The following is a 23,280-nucleotide window of genomic DNA, read 5'->3' on the forward strand; positions in this document are numbered from 1 at the left end:
TTGCTGCTGAGTGATGGGGTCTCCCCGGTGTCATCTCGTAAAGTCTTATGAAGACATCTGTAGGTTGGCTGGCTTAATGGTCCATGACCCCATAAACATGGGACAGGAGAGCCATTTGGTCCACTTCAGAGCAGACCCTTCTGGGCGGTGTTTATTTGCTACCTCTGAAGCCTGGGCTGGCTTGTCCTCTCCTCGCACTGCCGTGCCACCTTGTCCCTGCCCTGGGCCCTTCAGCAAGCATGTTGGTGGGGGGGGGCGGGCGGGGCAGAGTGGAACCCCCACGCTCCCACTCCTAAACAACCATGCCTCGGTTTTTTGGTTTCCCTGCAGCCGGGGCTGTGCTGGCTGTGACACTCATCTGCTGAGCCCGTCGCCACTCACCGCTCCTCCCAGGAGTCTCGCCCCTAGACCTGCCACAGCATCCAGACCCCGGGCCCTCTTGCCTCCTTTTGTCTCTGTGGGAGGGCTGCGGAGCTGGGCGAGCCGCGGGGAACGAAAGGTTTACGCTGTGGCTCACGGGGCACACGGAGCACGGGCTCTAGACCGCTCTGTTAGCCGCCTCCGGGCAGCCTCTTCCTCTGGAGAGAGTGGTGGGCAGCGGGGCGGCCCTGGGACGGAGGGCTGTGGCCCGCAGACACGCGCAGGTGCTGCCCGAGCATGCCATAGGAGTGACTCTCCATGGGTGTGCTGGGGGAGCGTGGAGTTGAGGCCAACGGTGCAGGGGGTGTGGCCCAGCTAGGGGCGGGTGTCCCAGCCAGGTGCAGTGCAGGGGGGTGTGGCCTAGCTAGGTGTGGTGCAGGGGGTGTGGCCCAGCCAGGTGCAGTGCAGGGGGGTGTGGCCTAGCTAGGTGTGGTGCAGGGCGTGTGCCCCAGCCAGGTCTGAGGCCTGTTGTTCAGGCAGACATGGGGGAAGCAAGGACTGAGTGTGAGGAAACTGTGAGTGCAACTGCTTCAAGTCATGGACCAGACAGGTCAGGGCTCCTGGGCGCTCTGCCTTCCCCTCCTCCCTGCTGCCCTCCCGTCTCTCCCACCCTCTCGGCAGCTGTGACAGCTTGCTGTCCAGGTGCTGCCTGCCTCCTCTCCCAGCTCCTATCCTTATTTGTACGGCTGTATTTTTTACAGTTTCTCCCCTTTGTCTACTCTGGTGTGTGTGTTTCTCTTTTTTCTCCACATTTCTCATCTCCACCTCATGTTCTCTCCACCCCCCCTTTAAATTCCATGAGCAACCTCTGTTTGGACATTTAAGTTCATCCCCCGTCAAATTATTATCTTTCTTGCGGCAATCTGGGACTCTTTATGAGCTCTCTCTACCCCATGCCACCTCTGGAAACAGGTGCATCTCTTCCTCCTTCCAACCGGAAGCCTCCTCCCAGGCCCACAGCCTCCTGGCCCCCTCTCCGCAAAGCCTGGTTCGATCATTTGGTTACGAGCCAGGGAGGCAGGAAGGGAGGTTGAGAATTGAGTTTGCTGATAAATTTCAATTTTGGAGGCCGCTGAGATGAAAAGGTTTGCGGTTACGATCGCACCCTTTCCTTCTCCGCCTCCCCTCCTGCTGCTGCTGTTGCCTCGAGAAGGAAGCTGAGGTATTGGCCACAGCTGCTGGAGCTTATGACATTCTGTGTTTGCAGGAAGAGCCAGGCCCCGGCAGGGGGGGGGGGGGGGGCGCGAGTGAACTGGAGCCCGTTCCTTCACGCTGTGTGCGACACCACCCCGCACCTCCCTGGACAGCCTGCTCCCCCTACTCCCTGCTTTGGCTCTTTGCTCCTTTCAGTCTCTGCTGTTCCTGGCAGGAGCCAGGGGAGCCCAGCTCCTAGAGTCCTCCTGGGCCCGGCGGCTCCCTTGTCCTCTGTCCCATCCGCGGTTGCTCCTGCTCCAGGTCTGGAGGTGGATGAGTTGGAGCTGCCACAGTTCTTTAGGGGAGGGCGGGCTGAGGCACCCACAGGGCCCCTGCTCCCAGGCAGCCGCCCGGGATGCTTCCTCCCCGTGTTGCCCTTCGCGTGCCCTCGCCCTGGCCTGTTCTGGTCACTATCCTTTCCGTTAGTTTTCCTTTTTGTCATGCTCACTGTTCCCCTTTTCAGCCTTTCTTCGTGTGTGTGTGTGTGTGTTTTAATTTCACGTTCCTGGGAGCAGAAAGCCAATAAGGAGAATTGAGAGGAGGAATTGAGGGGGAAAGAACATTCTAGATGGTTCTCTGTGGTGCAGAGACGAAGGATGTAGCCATGTCTTCTCCCGGGCCCCGGAGCAGCTCTCCAAGCCGGCCCTCCCAATTGCAGCCGTGATTCTGAAAACAGGGACTCTTGACCTTTGAGAATAGAGCCTCAGAGTTTCCCGGGCTCTGGGCGATTGTATAAGCGTGGAAAAGAGACCCCTGCCACCCTGCTGACGACCAAGTCAGTTTTCTGTGTGGCGCTGAGAATTTCATAACCATCCTTGAGATAATTGTATTGCCCCAAGGCTGGAAGTCACTGATCCCCAGCGGCCAGTGAACCCAGTTCAATCCTTGACGCCGTATGAAGTGTCTGCCCCTTTCTTACATGGGGGCGCGCAGTCCCTTCTTTGGGGTTCTCCCTCCCATCGCCCCAACCGCCAGCACCTGGGATCTGGCCCCTGTGGAAACCAGTTTCCTGGTGGCCAGTCTGCCGGTAGAGGGCGCCGAGGAGCAGCACCGGGCCCGGAGATGGGCTCTTAGCCCCCTCTCTCCGTGCTGCTTTTTACTCAAAGCAGGAAAGAAGGGGTTTGGTTCGCGTCGAGAGGCTGGGGCAGGCTTGGCTGGAGGAGGTGGAAGAGCTGCCCATGTGCAAGAGCAGGAGATTGGAATGCAATGAGAAGGAGGGGAGATGAGAGACCTGGGAACAGATGATGTGCGGGGGACGAGTGTGTGCCGAAACGCAGATGCCGGCGGTGTGGGGAGAGGGAGCTGGCGGCAGGGGCAGGCGAGGGCACCCCCTCCCCGTCTGCAGGCCCCCGGTCTTCCTGACCCAGATCAACACGACTCCTGTGCTGAATCAACTCCTCATTCCCCTCCACGTGTTCCCACTTACAGCAGCCTTTGCTCTGTGCTGGCGACCTCCTTGCTAATGTGGAAAATATTTGGGTTGTTTCAGAACCTCCTCTCCCCCCCGCCCCGCATCCGGAGTGATGTCAGCTTCCAGCCTCGCGGGGGGGATCTCTTCCCTCGATCCACCTGCTTGCGGTGACCGAGTGTGGGGAGGGGCCTGCGGTACAGGGGCGAGCCTAGACCGCTTGCCGCCTTCAAAGAAGCAATGGCAGGTCTGGGTGTGTGTCAGTTGGAGAGATGTGTTAATTTGAATGTAATTCTGGGTGCTTGTGCTCATTCAGATATAGTAGATCTCACTGAATCCAAGTTGAGCCACTTAAAAAAATTATTGGGAAGGCCGAGCAAGGCGAGGTGGGGCTGGGGGGGGGGGTGTTTTCAATCCACTGGTTTACTCCCTAAATGGCCCCAACAACCAGGTCTGGACCAAAGCCAAAGTTGAGAGTCAGGAACTCCATCCGGGTCTCCCATGTGGATGTCAAAGACCCAAGCACTTGGGCCATCTTCCACTGCCTTCCCAGGTGTATTAGGAGGGAGCTGGATCGGAAGAGAAGCCGGGACTCGAACCAGCACACAGCTGCAGATGAACCCACTGCACCAGAACGCCAGCCCCCAAGCTGCGATGGCCTAGATAAGTGAAGGCAGTCGCTAATCCCCAGCCATTTAAGAATATGACGGAGAGGGGCTTTCGGAAGGTGCCTCGTGGCCTTGTCTGCCGAGAGGAAGACATCGTTCATGGAGGCAATGGAAGAACTGCTCCTGGCTGTGCACCAGCCCAGCCGCCCTGCTCGGATGCAGCAGGAGACAGGCAGTGTCTGTTCAGGTGGGGGGGGGGAGGCCAGAGAGCTGGAGGGGCAGCCAGCGTATCACTGGGCACAGAGAGTGACGGGACAAAGTGTGGGTTGAGAGAGGCTGGGAAACAACAGAAGCTCACGGCTGACTTGACCCCGTGTCCCAGTCTTGCACTGGGCAAAGTCATTAGGTAAGAATTCAAGTCTGGGGGCCCACGCTGTGGCACAGTGGGTAAAGCCACTGCCTGCGACACCGGCATCCCATATGGGGGCTGGTTCCAGTCCCAGCTGCTCCACTTCCCATCCAGCTCTCTGCTGTGGCCTGGGAAAGCAGCAGGAGGTGGCCTCAAGTGCTTGAGCCCCTGCACCCACGTGGGAGACCCGGAAGAAGCTCCTGGCTCCTGGTGTTGGCATGGCCCAGCCCCGCCTATTGTGGCCATGTGGGGAGTGAACCAGCGATGGAAGACCTCTCTGTCTCTCCCTCTCTCTGTAACTCTGTCTTTCAATGGGGTACGGTGATGCTATAATCCATGTATACAACGTGGCATGAGTGAATCCCAAGTGAACACGTCTTCCAGGCCCGGCCACGTTGCTGCGAATGGCAGCCTTCCCTTCTTTTTGAAGACGGGATAGTATTCCACTTGGTGTATGCCACATTTCCTTTATCCATCCATCTGCTGCTGGTGCAAACAACCCCACCGTGAATATCAGAGTACATTCTGTAAGCTTTGACATCCTGAGGACATGGACTTGGAAGTGGGGTCCTGGATCATATGGTAATTCTCTCTTTTAAAAAGATTTATTTAGGCCGGTGCCACGGCTCAATAGGCTAATCCTCCGCCTTGCGGCGCCGGCACTGGATTCTGTCCCGGTTGCCCCTCTTCCAGGCCAGCTCTCTGCTGTGGCCTGGGAGTGCAGTGGAGGATGGCCCAAGTCCTTGGGCCCTGTACCCCATGGGAGACCAGAATAAGCACCTGGCTCCTGCCTTTGGATCAGCGCGGTGCGCCGGCTGCAGCGTGCCAGCCGCGGCGGCCATTGGAGGGTGAACCAACGGCAAAGGAAGACCTTTCTCTCTGTCTCTCTCTCACTGTCCACTCTGCCTGTCCAAAAAAAAAAAAAAAAGATTTATTTATTTATTTGAAAGTCAGAGTTACACAGAGAGAGAAGGAGAGGCAGGGAGAGAGAGAGAGAAAGAGAGGTGTCTTCCATCTGCAGGTTCACTCCCCAATTGGCCGCAACGGCCAGAGCTGCACCGATCTGAAGCCAGGAGCCAGGAGCTTCTTCCAGGTCTACCACGTGGGTGCAGGAACCCAAAGACTTGGGCCATCTTCTACTGCTTTTCCAGGCCATAGCAGAGAGCTGGATTGGAAGTGGAGCAGCATATAGGATGCCGGCACTTTAGCCCAGGGTGTTAACTCACTGTGACACAATGCCGGCCCCAAAGTAATTCTCTTTAAATTTTTTTTTTTTTAAATTGGCTTGAGAGAGACAGCACTGCTGTCTGTTGGTTCACTCCCCAAATGTTCACCAGGTCATAATGGCCAGGCTGAAGCCAGGAGCCAGGAATGCTATCCAGGTCTCCCATGTGGGTGGTAGGGACACAAGCACTTGGGCCATTTTCCACTGTTCTTCCCAGACCGTTAGCAGCGAGCTAGACTGGAAGTGGAGCCCACATGGGATGTCAGCACTGCAGGTGGTGGCCTTACCCGCTGTGCCACAGGGCCAGCAGATGTGTCCATTTTCACATGCTGGTGTGAGTATCCCGGATGTGTGATACAGTTGGAAGTCAGGTAAGCTGGTATCTCCAGTGTTGTTCTTTGACCCGCAGTTGCCTTAGCTATCTGTTTTGTGGTTCCGTATGAATTTTAGAATTGTTTTTCTGTTTCTGTGAAATATGCCTCCGGAATTTCGATTGAATATGTAGATTGCTTTGGGTAGTGCGGACCTTTTAACATTGACAATTCTTCCAATCCATAAACACAGAATATCTTTCCGTTTAATTTGTGTCTTCTTCAGTTTCATCAATTTTTCATGGTTTCCAGTGTCCAAATCCTTCAGTCTCTTGGCTAAATGAATACCTAAGTATTTTGGGGGGTAGTTGTTGTAAATGGGATAGTTTCTTCATTTCTTTTTTTTTAATAGCTCATTGCTAGCATATGAGAATGCTGCTGATTTTTTACATTGATTTTGCATCTTGTATCTTACTGTATTCATTTGTTAATAAGGTTGATCTTAGCTGAAAGGCCAAAAAGCATTCATTTTATTAGTGCTAGCAGGTTTTTGGTGGAGTCTTTAGGGTGTGTACATACAAGTTCATGTCATCAGCAAGCAGGGGCAGTGTCCCCTCTTCCTTTCTGACCGGAGCTTCCGGTGCCGCTGGCTGAGCAGAAGTGAGGGTGGGTGTCCTGTCCCTGTTACTCATCTTGGAGGAAAAGCTTTCTATTTGGCCCCATTGATTGTAATGCTAACCGTGAACTTGTCACATAGGCCTTTGTTCTGGCGAGAAACATTCCTTCCACACAGGATTTTTTAAAGAAGATTTATTGACTGATTTTTTTTTTTTTTTGAAAGTCAGAGTTACTGAGCCAGTGCTGTGGCATAGTGGGTAAAGCTTCTGCCCGTGACGTCGGCATCCCATATGGGATGAATTTGAGCCCCAGCTGCTCGTCTTCTGATCCAGCTCCCTGCTAATGCGTCTGGGAAAGCAGCAGAGGATGGTCTGCCTGCACGCACGTGGGAGACCCAGGGGAGCTCCTGGCTTCAGACTGGCCCAGTTCTGGCCATTCTCTCTCTCTCTCTCTCTCTCTCAAGATTTATTTTATTTATTTGAAAGACAGAGTTACACACACACACACACACACACAGAGGTCTTCCATCCGCTGGTTCACTCCCCAGATGGACACATGGCTGGAGCTGTGCCAATCTGAACCCAGGAGCCAGGAGCTCCTTCCAGGTCTCCCACACAGGTGCAGTGGCTCAAGGACTTGGGCCATCTTCCACTGCTTTCCCAGGCCACAGCAGAGAGCTGGATAGGAAGTGGAGCAGCCGGGACTAGAACCGGCGCCCATATGGGATGTCGGCACTGCAGGCGGCAGCTTTACCCACTACGCCACAGCGCCGGCCCCCTCCACATTTCTTGAAATACTTGATTAGCAGGTAATCAGGGCACATACTTCGGGGGTACAATGGGACACTCAGTACACACATGGGCATAAAACGTGTGCTAATCAAATCAGAGCCATCACCATCCGCCTCTTCCCATCACCAGCCCGTGTCTGGAGCCTCTGAGCCCCTCTTGGCCACTCCTGAATTATATCACAGGTTACCGGGAGTGACAGCCCTTCCGCCAGCTGATGTTGGTACGTATTATCCAACCTCCCTCCGTCCCAGGGAGCCCCCATGGTAATGGCCTATGCACAAACCCCACCATAGCCTGACCTGCAAAGTCCCTAGTACTCCCAGAACGGCTTCATCCCAGCATTGTACCCCTGAAGCAGGGGGCTCCCAGGGCAGGTGTTGTACTGCTCGGGCTGCCCCCTCTCCTGCCCCCCCTCCCCGCCACCCACACCAGAGTGCCTTCTCCAGTTCTGACCCGGCCTCCTGCTGCTGCGCACCCTGGGAGGCAGCAGACAATGGCTTGAACTACCCCACCACCCACGTGGGAGACCTGGATGGAGTTCTCGGCTCCTGGCTTTGGCCTGGCCCAGCCCTGGCTGTTGTGGGCATTTGGGGGAGTGACCCAGTGGATGGACGATCTCTCTGTATCTCCCCCTTCTCTGTCTTTCATATTAAAAAAACAAAATTTTAAGAGGGAAAAAAAAAAAAACAAAAAAAACAAAACCAGGTAGTGGTGGGTCCGGTGTTGCATTCACAGCTCTTGCTCTCGTTCCACTTTGCTTGCTCCCCCTGTCAGAGCTCACAGACCCTCTGGCTCCTGGCACCCAAACCTGCCCCTCTGAGCCTCCACTCAGTTCACTCCTGGCAGCTCCTGAAACGCACACCCTCTGCAGCCTGACCCCTCCTCCCTTTCCCGGGCATCCAGGGCTGGACGTGGCTGTAAGCTGGCCCAGGAAGCAACAGGAGGCCCGAGCAGGTGCGGGGGCGGAGGGGCCAGGTACTGCCTGCTGGGACCCGGTGGTTGGGCGGGGGAGGGTTGTGCAAAGCAGGACGCCCTCCTCTGCCAGGTCAGGCAGCCTAGGGTGCTTTGGGGGGTTGGTGCTGCCCCCTGGCAGCCATCGTGGAAACGGCATCTAGGATGACACTGCACAAGCAGGTGGGACACCACACCCGCCCCCCGCCGGCCGTCTCCCCCACCGGCAGGCTGCTGACAGCACAAAGCCTCTTGGCCTGGATGGCCAGCGGGGGTGCCCCGCTCCCCAGGGCCAAGGAGCAAGAAGGAAACTCGTGGGGCTGTGTGGTGGCACATAGTCCATACGGGTGCCAGTTCTGACCAAGGATGCTCTTGGGAAAGCAGGGGAACATGGCCCAAGTGTTTGGGTCCCTGCTACCCACGTGGGAGACTCCTGGCTCGTGGCTGTGGTCTGGTGGAGCCCTGGCTGTTGCGGCCATCTGGGGAGTGAACCAGCAGATGGAACATTCTCTCTCTCTCTCTCCCTCCCTCCCTCCCGTCCCCTTAATCTCTGACTTTCAAATAAGCAAACCCACCTCGCTTCACCTGCCTGGAATCCTAAGATCTCCTGAGACCCAGTAAGCCCTTCACATACTATTTCATCATCACAACGATTACAGTCCCTGTTAAGTAGCCAGTATTACTCCTCTGGGGGAGGAAACAGTCGCAGAGGAAGGCAGTGGCTTGGGGTCGGGAGCCCCTTCACCGCAGCGGCTGGCAACCTTGGGCTGGGCGGGCGGGGAGGCTCCCTGGGCTCACGCGTGTCCCGGAAGGGCGGCCCGGGACCGGCGGAGCCCTGAGCGCCTCTGCCTCTGCGGGTTCCCCTGACTCATTCACTGCACCAGTGTAGCCAAGGGGCTCCTGGGCTGCTGACTGCGCCCAGGCGTGGGCCTGTGCTCATTCGGGGCTCCCCACGCGTCTGCGCAGGAAGGGCTAATCCAAGGGCAGTGCGGGTGGAGGTGGGGTGGCCGGTGAGGGCCCAGGAAGGGGGTTAGGGAATGTCAAGCACAGGCTCTGTTGCACCTGGTTCTGGCACCACGCCCGAGCGGAGGTTAGAAAGGGAGAACGTTGGCAGGACACAGGAGGGCGCTGTGGCGCAGTGGGTTAAGCCCCTGCTTAAGGCTGGTTTTTCATATGGGACTGTAGGTTGAAGTCCCGGCTGCTCCACTTCTGATCCAGCTCCCGGCTAACGCGCCTGGGAAAGCAGCGGAGGAGGGCCCAACTGTCATCCACGTGGGAGACCAGGATCGAGCTCCTGGCTTTGGCCTTGTCTGGACCTGGCTGTTGCAGCCATCTGGGGGAGTGAATCAGCGGATGCAAGATCTCTTTCTCCCCTTTCGAATACATAAATATTTAAAAAATGAGCATATAAGTTTTACGGTGCATGCCTGGGGAGCGCAGCGTTTGAGGCCCTTGGCCATGCTCAGACTCGTTTTCAGCAAATTGACTGAGGAGACACGACAATAGGGAGGCTGCGCACCTGAAAACCCGTCCAGGAGCCCCGGGACAAGGCGTCAGGGCAAGGTGAGAACCCGAGGGCGGGGGGCGGGGGGAGGCCCCGGGACTGGGCTTCCAGGCTTCCAGGCTGCTCCGGGGGCAGCGGGACCCTGCCGGCACCCGGGGCCCGAATAGCCGCTGCCCGCTGCGAATTGATGGCCCCAAGCCGAATGCAGCTGTGCGCTGCTGGACTGGCAAATCTATGCAAACGAGCTTGGCTCGGACCTGGGTTCGGCCGCAGGCAGAGTCAAAGGGTGGGGGGAAGGGCGCAGCATGGCCGCACCTGCTATCCCCTCCCCTGAAAGGGGTTCCGATAGGTTGGGGCGGTCCTGCAGGGGTCCCCTCCCGCCTCCCAGCCGTTCCGGAAAAGTCCTTCCCGAAGTCTAACCACAGTCACGCTTGCTGCAGTTTCTGCTTCGTCTCCCTGGCAGCTGGGCGAGAAGTACCAGCGGTGGGGTGTTGGGGGGCGTGGGAGGTGACCGGATGCTGGGCGCAGCTGGTCACCAAGGCACCCGGTGGGCATAAGCTCCCACCCGGGCGAGCCCCGGGAGGGCGTCCGGGCTGCGGACGGTCCAGCGGCGGTGGTCTGCGCTCCCCGGCACGGCCACAAGGGGTCTTCCTTGCGCTAAGAATGGGAAGCCCTGCGCGCGCCCGCAGCGCCGAGAGGCGCGTGGTGCGGTTTTCTCCCCGCAGGGCCCGCAGGCCTCGCGCCGACCCCCGACTCGCGGAGCCGCGGCCCTGGGTCCCCCACTCCTTCCTCGAGGCCCGGGGAGCCGCGCGGCACACACGGTGGGCACTCGCCGGAGTTCTCCGCGCGGCGTGGGCGGTGCCGTGCGCACGGGCGGCCAGCGCGGCCAGCGGCGCCCCGCTGGGGAAACTGAGTTCCTGGGGCTTGGGCAGGGAGGCAGCCGGGAGGGCCTGGGGCTGCAGGCGAGCAGAGCGCCGCTCTGAACTGCCCTGGCCAGCAACGGCGGGAGAAAGGCAAGAGGGGTGGCCTCCTCCCACCCGGGGAGACCGGGTGTGAGCGTGGAAAGGGGGCTGGGGGGTTGGCTCGGCGGAAGAAAGTCGTTCAGCTCAGACCTCGAAAGTCAAGCCCCCCCCCCCCCGCCTCCTCTGAGGACAGAACTTGTGGGTTCCGCCGAGGCTGCAGCAGGAGGAACGGTGGGCAGACACCAGGAGGGACTTCCCTGTGGGACTCAGACCTGCGGGGCCACGAAGTCGCTCCCTGGCTGAAGACGAGTTGCCACGCATGGGGGGGGGGGGGAGAATGCAGTCGAAGGTTAGCCAGGCCCGAGCCCTGGGCTGCGACTCGCCCATGCCACCTCTACCTGGGGCGCGCTCAGGGCCACCCCTGGAGGGCCCCCACTGGGCAGCCGCCTGGGGTCCCAGTTTCCAAGGGCGACTTCCCCTTGGTCAGCAACACAGCAGGGTCACTGGGCACCTGGCAGCTATAAAGTTGGTCATGGAAAAACAAACCCCATGCCGCCCAACGTGGGGCTCGAACCCACGACCCTGGGATTAAGAGTCCCATGCTCTACCGACTGAGCTAGCCGGGCAGTCAGGGCTGGGGCTTGCGCTGTGGGACCTGGGTCTGAAGCCTCCGTTTCCTCCTCCGTGAAATGGGCTTGCACTGCTGTCTCGTTCACTCGGGCTGCTGAAAGGGCCGCCCAAGGCAAGGGGAGGGAGAGAGCGCATTTTGTCTTAGGCGAGGGCGAGCCGCGGGGAGCCTCGCGGACACCCCGCAACGTAGCGGTGCGTAGCAGGTGCACCCGAGGCTCGGGAGGGGGCGGGGTCCCGAGGCGCAAAAGCTGGGGTGGCGACGGGTGGTCCCCAGGACTGGATGCTCCAGACCCAAGATCCGATTGTCCAGGGCCAGCGGGGTTCGGGGTGCAGCCCCGCGGGCCGGGGGTGGGGACCCCACTGGGGCAGCCCCGAGTCGCGGCCTGCCCAGCAGAGGGCGCCCAGGCCCGCGCGGCCGCGGCGCCAGCGCCGTCTCCGGGTGCAGCCGGCTTCCCGTGCGCCCTCTGCTGGCCACAGCGGGCACAGCCGCGCCGCCCCTCTCTGGCAGGCACCGCCGAATGGGCGGGTTTGTTCGCCTTTCCTGGCTCTTGCCACGCCCCCTCCTGCTGAACTCCCACGGCTCCCAGACGGCCGACCCCCAGCCAGGCCTGGCTCTAATCTCCCACCTCTTAGAAGTGTGAGCGGATCAAAGTACCAGCTTTCCTGGCCAGCCCCGCACCCACACCGGACAGCCAGAGAGCAGGGGGGACAATCAGCAGGCGCAGGCTCAGGCTCAGGGTCTCCTTGCACACAGCTCTGGGCAGCTTGCAATGCAACCTGCCTGCTCCCGGCGCCCTGGCCGCCGCCTCCTCCCAGCCTGGCAGCCCTTCCAGCTCGCCCAGCCTGAGTGCGTTCCGGCCTTCTAATCTTTCTTTTCTATTTTTCTCTTTGAAAGGCAGAGAGATGCAGAGATTTCCCATGTGCTTTTTCATTTCCCAAATACCATCAGCAGCTGAGGTTGGGTCGGCTAAAGCCAGGAGCCAGGAATTCCATCCGGGGCTCCCATGAGGGTGGCAGGGAGCCAAGGACTTGAGCCATCACCCGCTGCCTCCCAGGGAGCGTTTGGAACTAGGAGCAGAGCTGGGACTCAGACCCAGACCGCGCCAATACGGGATGCGGGTGCCCCAGGGAACGTCTTAGCGCTGTCATCTTCTAAAACACGAATCAGTGCGGATCACGGATCACTCTCCTCCATTCGCCTGCTGTAGCTCCCCGTTGCCTACAAGAAGTCCAGGTTCCTCTTTAGAACATCTCCACCCAGTATGCTTTGGCCAAGCCTGCGCCACCCGTCTCCTCAGTTGCCGGCCTGCCTCCCTCATGGGTCTCCAGGTGCGTGCTGGGCTTTTGACCTTCACTTGACAAATCCCTATATTCATTGCGCGAGGCTCTGGTCAGATGTCTCCTGTTTGGAATTTCCACTGCCCACCCCCTGCCTCTCCTCCCCCCAAAAAGATGGGATTTTAAAACTGTGGTTTTTCTTACTTGAAAGGCCAAGTGACATGGGGAGAGAAGAGAGAGAGACAGAGATTCTTCCATCCACTGGTTCACTCCCCGAGTGCCTTAAAGCCACGGCTGGACCAGGCTGAAGCCAGGAGCCACGAACTCCATCCAGGTCTCCCACGTGGGTTCCGGGGCCCAAGCATTTTGGCTGCTTTCCCAGGTGCATTAGCAGGGAGCTGGGTGGGAGCCGGGACTCGAACCAGCGCTCCGATCTGGGATGCCAATGTCGCAAGTGGCAGCTCAACCCACTGTGCCACAACGCCAGTCCCCACATATCCCTTTTTATGGTGATTCTGCCAGGGCGTATCTTCCTAGGGTCTGCTCTCCCCACGCGCAGCTAGAACCCGTGCGCCCCTGGTACTCGCCCATCCCGGCCCATCTTGGAAGCCAACGGGGACCGGGCAGCTGGCGCCTGTGCTCCGGATGGGGGAGCAGGTGTCAAGGCTCCGGACGGAGAACGTGGCACGGGTGCCTCCGCATATTTAGGGAGTGGCTGGGCAGCCAGTGCTCGCATTCCTCCCTCCAGGAGGTGGGCGCCACTGCCCCCCACCTCCGGAGAGTCCCCTCTCTCCCCTGCGGTCAGCTCCCTGCCTCCCAGGAGCCGGATGCTCCAGACCCTCTCGGTTCTGGGGCCCCAAATCCAAGCCCAATGCAAAGCTTCGTTCCTCTGGGGCCCAGACGCAGATGGTGGGGGGCGGTCTCTCCCCTCCTGCAGAGCCCCAAAGACCCCTCCCCCAACTGGATTCTCGGCCCCCACCTCAAGGCTGCCCACCCCCAACCCGGGAATTAACCCAGTCCTTGCTCCTCTAGCCTGGGGCTTGGGGACAAAATCATAAATTTGGAAGACAAGAGGTGAGATAAAGATCATTTGTTGAAAATGCTGTCATCAATCAATGGCCAGAGAGAACACATCCCAGGATCCCCCAAACCCCATGTAACCCCCCACTCCCAGGCTCCTATCCTACTCCCCCCACTCCCTGGGCTTGAAGCTGCCTGGTCATTTTGTCTCCTCCTTCCAGGCAGCCTCCTCGGAGCGCCCTCAGGCCCCTTCTGTTCCCTAGGGAGGGCTCAGGACGGAGAAGCTCCCTCCCCCCTCCCCAGCCGCCCCCCCCCCACGTGCCACATTAATGATCACATTTCTAAGAGCGCCTGGAGGGGAGATTCCCAAACTCCTAGGCGCAGAGTTTCAGGCTGAGGATGAACAGATAAATAATGGCTTGCCAAATTAATTAATTATTTTATTAGCCTGAGTAATTATTAATCAGGCCATTAATCACCCAGCTGTGCCCTATGAATAGAAATTACGTGGTGGGGGGCGGCGGTGGAGCCGGTCATGGCTCTGGGGTCTGTACCTTCTCCCCGTGGTAGGAAGATTCCGGAAGGTTCGTGGGCCTCACTCTTATAGATTGGGACCGGTGTGGGGTCTCCCTGGCTGGATACTTTTGCAATTTCAGTGTCTGCTCTCAGAGGGGTGCACACAGAGGAGAAGGGGAAGGTAAGCCAGGGTGGGCGGGGACGAGAGCCAGAAGACGAGCAGGTGCCCCGGGCACCGCCCACAGCCAGCCTCAGGGGGACCAGTCCTTTGATAGGAGAGCCATATGGGAGTTTCCAAAATGGCCAAGATTTACTATTTAACTTTTATCTCTTTGGAAGGCAGAGACAGACAGACACAGCTGGTTCCCTCCCCAGGTGGCCGCAGTGGCTGTGGCTGGGCCAGGCCGAAGCCAAGGCAGGAGGAGCTCCATCCAGCCTGCCTCCCGTGTGGGTGGCGGGGACCCAAGCACTTGAACCATTATCTGCTGCTTCCTGGGGTGTGCATGGACAGGAAGCTGGCCTGAAGCAGAGCTGGACTTAACCTCTGGCTCGCCGAGGCGCGAGGGGGACACGGGAGCCGGTGACTTAGCCTCTGCACCCAATCCTGCCCTGAGACTGGGGCTGGGGCTCACTCAGGCACTGCCTTGCAACTTGATGCTTTCGGACAGTGAAGTCAGCAGCGGAGACAAGGGAGGCAGAGCCACGGGACAGGGGGCAGAGCAAGGGGCAGGTGTGGCGCTGGCACCTCCCCTGGGGGTTCAGGCTGGGCCCCGCGTCTGTGTCGGGCCAGGGTGGCTGGTGATGCCCTCCTGGGCCGTCTTCCCCAGGCTACCCGCCCTCCGCCTTCCAGGACTTGAAGTGGGCTTCAGCGTCTTGGGCTGGCCCCTGGGACTCTGTCCACTGGCTCCTGGGCTCTGAGGGAGGGGAGAGGTGACAGATTCCACCTGCGCTCGACACTCCGAGGCCCCTCTGGGAGTCTCGCTGCCATCGGGCCCGCGGTCGGGAGAGTGAGCATGGTGTCCCTTGCCCGGGCCTCTCTGGGGTCCCTCTGCCCAGGCCCGGGTCACTGTCTGTTCATGGTAGGCTTTGCTCTTTATTTACAGTAGATCTTCCTCTGTTTATGACCTGTGTGAGCTCAGTTTCGCTGGCCAGTCCCTCTCCCAGGCACTGTTTGTTTATTCCTGCCCTGGGCACGCTCTGTGCAGGCCCGACCCAGGAGGGCGCGAGGGAAGGGGCAGACCCAGGGCCGAATGCCTAGACCCTGGGGGGCTCGGGGAGGTGGCCGCTCCCCGACTGCAGGTGAAAGCAGGGATCCCTGGGAGGTCGGAGCCGCAGGCCCCCACCTGTCTGCGGGCCCAGCCCGGGTGGGGGGTGGTGGCTGTCCGCTGGGCGTCCCTGTTCAGTGTATCCCCTGGGCAGAGCTCTGGGGGCAGGGCAGGGGGTCAGCTTCGGGGGCAGCTTCTGACAGGACAGAGCCCGACCTGGGATAAACACTAAAGCCAGGCCTGGAGCCCAGGCTCTTGTTTGGAATTCTCGGCGGCTGGGATGGTGGTGGTGCAGGGAGGGGGTGTGTGTGGTGGTGGGCGGAGGGCGGTGGGGGGGTAGTGGAGCAGGTAATGGCGGGTCTGGGGGTGCAGAGGCGGGGGCCCAGCAGTCCTTGGCATTTGCTCTGGAGAAAGGTCCAGCCAGCATCATTGAAGTCCCTAGAAACAGACTTGGGGTCTCCTGACATGGCGTCATGCCATCTCTGGGGGGAGTGCGGGGCTGCCATACCTCGTGACCCCCACCCCCAGCCCGGGCTGGGGCTCTCGCCTGACTTCCACCGGCTCTGTGAGGCGGGGAGCGGTAGGGTGGGAAAGAGCGAGGGCCAGGTTCCCGCCCCCTCTTTCGCTGCAGGTCCTGGGCGTTATCTCAGCAGGCTCAGGGCACCCAGGCCAGCCGGGCTGGAGTCCTTATCTCGACTGCAGACAACTCATCTCCCTGCTGGGTTGGTGGCAGCATTGTCTCCCCTTTTCCGTGCATCCCAGACATGCCTCTCTCCGACCGCTCCGCCCTTCTCCGGCCGGCCGGACAGCTCTGGAGAGGAGGGGGCCTGTGTCTTCCCAGCTCCCTGCCCCGGGCTCCCGGGCCCTGCATCCCGCACGCACGCCCCTCCCGGCTCCTAGCGCACAGGCTCTCTGAGCACCGCCCCCGCCAGGGCCCTGTGCCCTAAGGTTCTTCGCCGGGTCCCCTTGTGCCTTTCTCAGACACGTGGAGCCGGCTCGGCCCCCACCGCCCCGGGTCTCCACGCTGCAGACGGCGGAGGGGCGGCGCAGTTCCGCCCACTGCCGGCAGAGGGCAGCACGCCCGCAGACCGCGGCGGCCCGGCGCGGAGCGTGAGAGCCAGGGCGGGGTCGCCCGGGTGAGAGGTGGGCCCGAGGAAGCCGGTAGCCGGGGGGCTGCCTGCCTGTCTGGGGGACAGAATTCGCCAACGTGTATGCCAGGGCCACCAAACGGGATGAAAAAAAGCTCTCTGGGCCTTTGCTCCCAGCTCTGTGACAACAGCTAGCGATCTGGGCACTGTCACACGCCAGATCCTCCAGTGCTCATGGAAGAGCTATAATTTTAATTTCACCGACGGACACGCTGAGGCCAAGGAAGGTTCAATCGTGTGGCCAAGGTCACGCAGCCGGGAGTCGGCCGGGGTGCGAGTCCGTGGTCCCGAGGTGGCCCCTGCCTGGGCTCGGGGTGGGGTGGGGTCTGCGGCCCCTTTCAGGAAGGGGCCTAGCCGGGGGTCCCCTGGGGCGGGCGTCCGGCCCCCTCCTTCCGGCGCCCAGCAGGGTTCAAAGGAGGGGCTGGGAAGCTGGGAGGGGGACCCCTGCCCCCGCCAGCCTCCCTCTGGCCCGGCCAGATGCCCTGGGGGCCTGCAGACAAGGGCCGGAGAATGGGGCGGCCATAAACAGTGTCCGGGCTGTAAACCAGCCGGGCGGAGGCTGGAATGTGGACGGATCCGGGAAGGATTTTCCGGCGGGTCTGGAGCCTGATAGCATCTTTGGGGCCCTGGGGTCAAAGGGGAGCCCGCCCCCTCCCCTCCCGCCTCCCCGCCATCCTGTCGCGCTCTCCGCCTCCTCTTCTTCTAGAGCCTTCGGCCCCGATCCGGATGCGTATCCGCGTGTCCTGGCCCCGGCTCCCAGGGCCGCCGCAGGCTGCGGGGCGGCGGGACCTGTCTGCCTCGCTCCCCGCAACCCGGGAGCCGGGGTCCCTCGCTGGCACCGTCGCCGAGGGGCGGCGAGGCGGGACGGTGCCCTGCGCTACGTGCCCTCGGCCTCTGCGGCTCTAAGCGCTGTCCGTGTGTCTGCCGCTGGCCGCTTCTCTCCCCTGCACAGGGCCCCGCCGCCGCTGCCTGCTTCCCCCGCGTCCTCGCGGGTCCCGGAAGGAGCCGCCGGGTGCGGGGCGTCCGAGGCGGGCGGGACATCCCCGCGCCCTCCAGGCCGGCGGCCATCCCGCCTGGGACCAGCAGGGGGCAGCAGACGCCCGGCCTGGGAGACGCGGGGAGGGCGTGCCCGGGCTCACCTGGCGCTGCCGGCGGCGGGAGAGCAGAGGCTGCTGTGTGTGGCGAGGCCAGGTGTAGGCCAGGTGTGTTCCAGGTGCCTGCTGCTGACCGTGTGTGTGTGTGAAGGAGGGTCCTGCTCTGTGGTTACGTTGTGACACGTACAGGAGCAAAGCTGTGTGTTCTAATGCACCAGAGGGCCAGTGCTCTGGCATAGTGGGTAAAGCCGCAGTCTGAAGGCTGGCATCCCATATGGAAGTCGGCTCAAGTCCCGGCTGCTCCACTTCTGATCCGGCTCTCTGCTATGGCCTGGGAAAGCAGAAGATGGCCCACGTCCTTGGGCCCCTGCATCCACGTGGGAGACCCGGAAGAAGCTCCTGGCTCCTGACTTCGGATTGGCGCAGCTCCGGCCATTGCGACCATCTGGGGAGTGCACCAGTGGATGGAAGACCTCTCTCTCTTTCTCTGCCTCTGCCTCTCTGTAACTATGCCTTCAAATAAATAAATAAATCTTTTTAAAAAATGCACCAGACTTACCAAATTGGCATCACACAGAGACTGTCTCATGGTCCTATCCCCTGGTCTTCAGACAGGGGGGCTGAGGCCCAGAGAGGGCAAGCTGCTCGGCTAGGCTGGCACAGCAGGTGTGTGGCACAGTGCTGCGCAGCCGGCTGGGGTCCTGTGGCTTTAGTGTGAAGCCAGTGTGGGAACCGTGCTGGGCAGAGCCGCAGGCCCCAGGGCAGGCTCCTGCTGGTCCTCCCCGAAGCCCCTGCCTCTGGCTCCCCCATCTCTGCCCAGCCCCTTCCTCCTGGCCCAGCTGGATACAGGTGTCTGAGAGTGGGGCTCTTGTAGGCTCAATTAGTAAACGCTCCCGTCATTACTCTGTGGCTGCCATTCGTGGAGTCAGATTGCTCCATCGCGTGACCCTTCCGCAAGCTCCTAAGGCCACCCTCATTCCACACAGCAGGGGACGGAGGCACACACAGGCCAGGGACCTTGCCCGAGCTCACACAGGTGGCAGCTGGCCAGGCCGTCCCGCGTGTACCATGCACTAAGCTCCATGAGTCCTCCACAGCGGGGCCAACCCCACCCCGGCAACACCCGTGGGTGCTCACGGCAGAGGAGCCAGGTTCTGTGTGAGTTCTGAGGGCTCCGTGTTCGCCCATGCGGCCTGCTGGTCTTGAACTTCGCCTCCCCTGGGGTTTGTTAAAGTGCCTGCGCCCACTTGGGAGTCCCGGGCGGGGTCCTGAGCCGCTGCACCTCTGTGAGTTCGGTCCAGTGCCAGGGCTCCTGGGGCTAATATCTCCTTCCCGCCCTGAACAGCAGGCTCTGCCTGCCTCCTCCGTGTCCCGTCTGTCAGGTGGGAGGACCCCAGGAGTCTGGTTCTCCGCGGACTCTTTCCACCCTACCCCACGGCCTTAGGCCAACTCTAAGCACTTGGCCTTGGTCCTGAAGACCTCCCAGTGGCCTCCCAATTTTTTAAAAAATATGTATTTATTTGAAAGGCAGACTTACAGAGAGGCAGAGGCAGAGAGAGAGAGAGAGAGGTCTTCCATCCACTGGTTCACTCCTCAAATGGCTGCAATGGCTGGAGCTGCGCTGATCCAAAGCCAGAAGTCAGGAGCTTCTTCTGGGTCTCCCACATGGGTGCAGGGTCCCAAGGACGTGGGCCATCTTCTACTGCCTTCCAGGCCACAGCAGAGAGCTGGATCAGAAGTGGAGCAGCTGGGACTTGAACTGGCGTGCATATGGGATGCTGACACTGCAGGTGGTGGCTTTACCTGCTATGCCACAGTGCTGGCCCCTGCCTTCCACTCTAAAAAGAGGTTTACTTTTTTTTTTTTTCCTTTGAATGGCAGAGTGACAGGGAGGGGGGAGACAGAGAGGGAGAAAGAGAGAGAGGTCTTCCATCTGCTGGTTCACTCCCCAGATGGCCACAATAGGCGGGGCTGGGCCAATCTGAAGCCAGGAGCCAGGAGCTTCTTCTGGGTCTCCCACGTGGGTGCAGGGGCCAAAGGACTTGGACCATCTTCCACTGCTTTCCCAGGTGCATCAGCAGGGAGCTGGATGGGAAGTGGAGCAGCGGGATTTGAACTGGGGCTCATAGGGGATGTTGGCGCCGCTGGCCCCTGGCCTCCCAATTTTTAACAGCTTGGAAAATGAAGGCCTGTTGGTGGTCCCTGCAGAACGAGGACCCAGATTCCTCACTCCCAGATGAGTGCCCCGCTGCCAGGGAGGGGGAGCGCTGGGGGCTCCGTGAAGCTGGTGGTGCTGAGTCCAGTAGCTACTGAAGGGACGTGGAAACCTGGGAGTGGGGTACCTTCCCTTTCTCGGCGCCTCCTCCCTGCTCGTGCTCCCCCCCACACACCGCTGCTTCGGTCCGTCTCGGGCTGCCCCTAGACCCCCTGCTTCCTGCCGGCTGGCTGTGAGCATGACCGGTAGGGACCAGTTTGCAGGACCAGTTCCACTCTCCCTTCCTGCAGCCCCATCTGCACCTGTGGCCCTGAGGCTGACACAGGGGTACCTCCCAGTCTGAGGGCCTGGAGCAGGCAGGGTGCCCCGGCCCGGGTCAGGGGCATGCATCTCCTTGCAGGAGCCAGGCCCCCACACATCCAGGGGTGGCGCTTGGCTGGCCTTCCTCCTGGCCCCAGGCTGGGGGGCGGGGTGGAGCACCATGCCCTGGCCTGGCCTCCCTCCCTCCCCTGGAGGATGCGTAGACCTTGCTTGCCAAGGTAACCACCCCACAGCTGGGGTCCGGGTGGCTGGGGAAGAACTGGGAACCCAGGTGCCCCAGCCCCAGCTCCCTGCAGGACCCTGATTGGAGAGGACAGGAGCCAGGAGCCCTGCTTGCCTTCCCCTGCCTGCTGGGTAGGGACCAGGAGGGCCGAGCCACTCACCGCAGGATCGGCCGCCCACTGAACACGTCCCAGGCACCAGGTGCTAGGAGGGCATCGGATGCGTGGGCTCCACTCGGGTCTTGGAAAGAGAAAGCAGAGGGCTCTGGTCGTGGGCTGGGGAGTGGGAGGGAGGCCCTGGCAGAATCAGAACAGAGAGGCAAGGCCAGGAAGGCCCTACTGGGGCCGAGGAAACCAGAGACCCCCCCCCCCCACCAGCTCGGCCTCTGTGTGCGGGCTCCAGCCTGCAGATGGTGACCATGCTGTCGCACCGCCTCACCTGGCTCTATACCTGGCTTCATAACCCTGAAGAGTGACAGCATGTGGCCAGGACAGCCAGAGTCACCCAGGGTGCCACAAAATTCACACCCCTGGGCCCCTCTGGTCTACAGACCTGGCTGGATTTGGGGGCCGGGGCAGCCAGGGCCCTGCTGCTCCCAGCTGCCTGCTGGCCTGCGGTGTACAGGCGCCACCTCCGTGCTGGCCTCTCTATGCCAACCCCAGCCGCGTTCGTGTAGACCCCGGGGGGCTCCTTCATCCCCACGAAGCCCCCTGACCTCCACGGAGGGCTTCTTCCTCTCTCTGCGGGCTCCTCTTCCTTCCTGTTCCTGTCCCCTGCCTCTCCCCTCTGCCGGCCCCCGTTCCTGATAACCTAGAATGCATTCAGAGGATGTTGTCACGGCCCTCTCCTGGGACATCCGTCCTTTGTCCCCAGTCCTCCTCCAAAGGGGTCTGTGGTTGGGGATCCTGCGTCCGGGATCGGGAGGAGAGGGGCCGTCCCCCACCCTCAGGTCCCCTGTTCGGTCTGCTCCCTGCCTCATAATCACCTGTTCCGGCCCCTCCTTCCTCCTCAGGGTTTCAGAAGTGTTTGTTTGGTTTATAATGGAGGCGAAAAGCTAGAGTAATCCCCAGGGAGAAACCCATCCCATTCCAGCAGGAGGGATTGAGGTCGGATGCCTGGAAGAACTTCCCGAGCTGTGGAGAGCAGGGCATGGATCAGCTCTCAGCTTGTAACCCTCCTCCTCCAGGCCCCAGGCCTCTCAGTGAGCGTCCACAGAGGCTCCTCAGGGCCCTGCTGACGCTGGAGGGTGGGCTGGGGACCCTCCCCGCCCGGGCTGCGCCCTCCCCACTTGCTGCAGCCTTCCCTCATCTCAGGGCAACAACCAGGGGGAGCTGGGAGTGTGTGTGGCTGAGCACTCTCACCCAGGGCCGCTCTGGGGCTGTCTCCCCAGACCCCGGGGTCTGCTGGTGGAGAGTTGGTCCCTACCCCCGTGCCCCCACCCCCCAGCCCGGGGCCCCAGGCACCTCTGCTGCTTCTTGGTCTGCAAGGCTGGCCCTTGGGCCAGGCCAAACTCAGGAGCCTGGACCACTCGGTGGGGTCTCCCCCCAGAGGGGGGATGTCAGGGGTCTGAATGCTTGGGTCATTACAGCAGCCTCTGGGGGTGGGGCATGGGAGGGGCGCTGGAATCCAGAGTGGATGGAGCCCGTGCTGAAACCCAGGCACTCCGACGTGGGATTTGGGAGTCCCAGACAGCGCGGGGACGGCGAGGTCAACACCGGCCTTGCGTGGCGGGATATGGGGAGCGCGGAGCGCATGGGTCCCGATACCCTCTCCGTGCCCAGGCGGCCAGAGCCCGGTCCCTGCGCCTGCACGTGGGAGCAAGAGATTTATAGGAACGATTCAAAGTTGTCCACATGGAGGGCGTTGCCACGAGGTCCTTGCCGCGTTTCTGGGGGGGGGGGGGGGGGTGGGGACGGTTCGGGCCCAGGGCGGGCGAGCTCCGGGCAACTGAGGCCGGGCGGGAGGAAGCGTGCTCAGGACGTGGCAGCCGGTGCGTGGCGGATGAGAAGCCCAACGGGGCCGGCCTGTCTCCCCTTCCAGCGCGCCCCCACAGCCGCCCTGGGGCTGGGCCTCGGCGAGCACGTGGGGCACCGGGGGCGGCCGCCCCTGCACCGGCCCTCGCTCGGGGGCGGTGGGAGCCCCAGCTGCCTGTCCTGCCCCTGAGTGGCCACAAGGGGGCTCCGGGACCAGGATTTTTTTTCCCCCGTCTCGTCCAGCGCCGGAAGAATTCCCAGTAATCCTAGCGCTCGGAGCTTCCCTGGAAGTGCTGGTCATCCTGCCGCCGCCCGGCCGGGTCCCTGCCAGCTGCCTGGGGGGAGGGGGCGGGAGGGCGCAGCCTTTGCACGTCATAACCTGTTCCTTCTCCCGGGCAGTCCTCCCACTTGTCCACCCGCCATTCCTGCTGCTACCAGGGAGGAGAGGCGGGCGGGGGGAGCCACCCTTCTGGGTTTTTTAATTAATTAATTAATTAATTAATTTTGCATCACTCTTGCCCCCCACCCAAGGCTTGAAGTGCTTGTCCTCTTTCCGGTCCTCTGACCGCTGGAGCCCAGACTCCACCCTCCTGTCCCCTGCAGCAGGAAAAATGCAAGCTAGACTCCCTGAGCATGGGCGTCTGGGGCCGCCAGGCACAGGGAAGCTGCCTGTTCCTCCAACTCCAGGGTCCTCGGTGACCCTGGGCCCCCAGCCGGGCTTCGCTGGGGCAGGTGTGTGTGTGCTGGGTGTGGTCACTCGGGTCCTCCAGTTGCTAGGCTGTGGGGTCTTTCAGAGGAGCGGGAGGGAAGCCCCTGAACCGATCCGTCCCCTGGCCCCTGGCCGGGGATATACAGCAAGCCGGGGCCATTGTCTGTATCAGGTTCTTAGAGCGTCATCAACCTACGAGGCAAAGGCCGGGTAGACGCAGGAGAGGCCCTTCCTGGAGAGAGAGAGAGGCACTGCAACTCTGCACCCTCCGTGGGGCGTGGGGGGCTGGCCCTCTGCACCCCCGTTTGCTGAGAAAGCACCCACGTCTCTTTCCCGCCTGTCTTCCTGACTGAGATGCTGGCCCCAGGCTCGGACACAAGCAGCTGCCTCTGTGCCTCGGCGCCCACCTGCCTGGTGGGGCTGTTGCAGGCTCCAGGAGTGAGTGTGTGGGGCGCACGCAGCCTCTCGCTCCTGGAAGAGGGGGGATG

The 23,280-nt window shown here is 61.3% G+C and overlaps 1 non-coding gene across 1 annotated transcript; it reads right to left on the reverse strand.

Moving 5' to 3' along the window:
* Window positions 1-10,954: 10,954 nt before the first annotated feature.
* On the reverse strand, window positions 10,955-11,027 carry TRNAK-CUU (transfer RNA lysine (anticodon CUU)). Its single transcript has one exon. It is a non-coding gene; the product is annotated as a tRNA-Lys (tRNA).
* Window positions 11,028-23,280: the final 12,253 nt, after the last annotated feature.

Source organism: Lepus europaeus, chromosome 10, assembly GCF_033115175.1.
Source record: "Lepus europaeus isolate LE1 chromosome 10, mLepTim1.pri, whole genome shotgun sequence".
Taxonomy (NCBI): domain Eukaryota; kingdom Metazoa; phylum Chordata; class Mammalia; order Lagomorpha; family Leporidae; genus Lepus; species Lepus europaeus.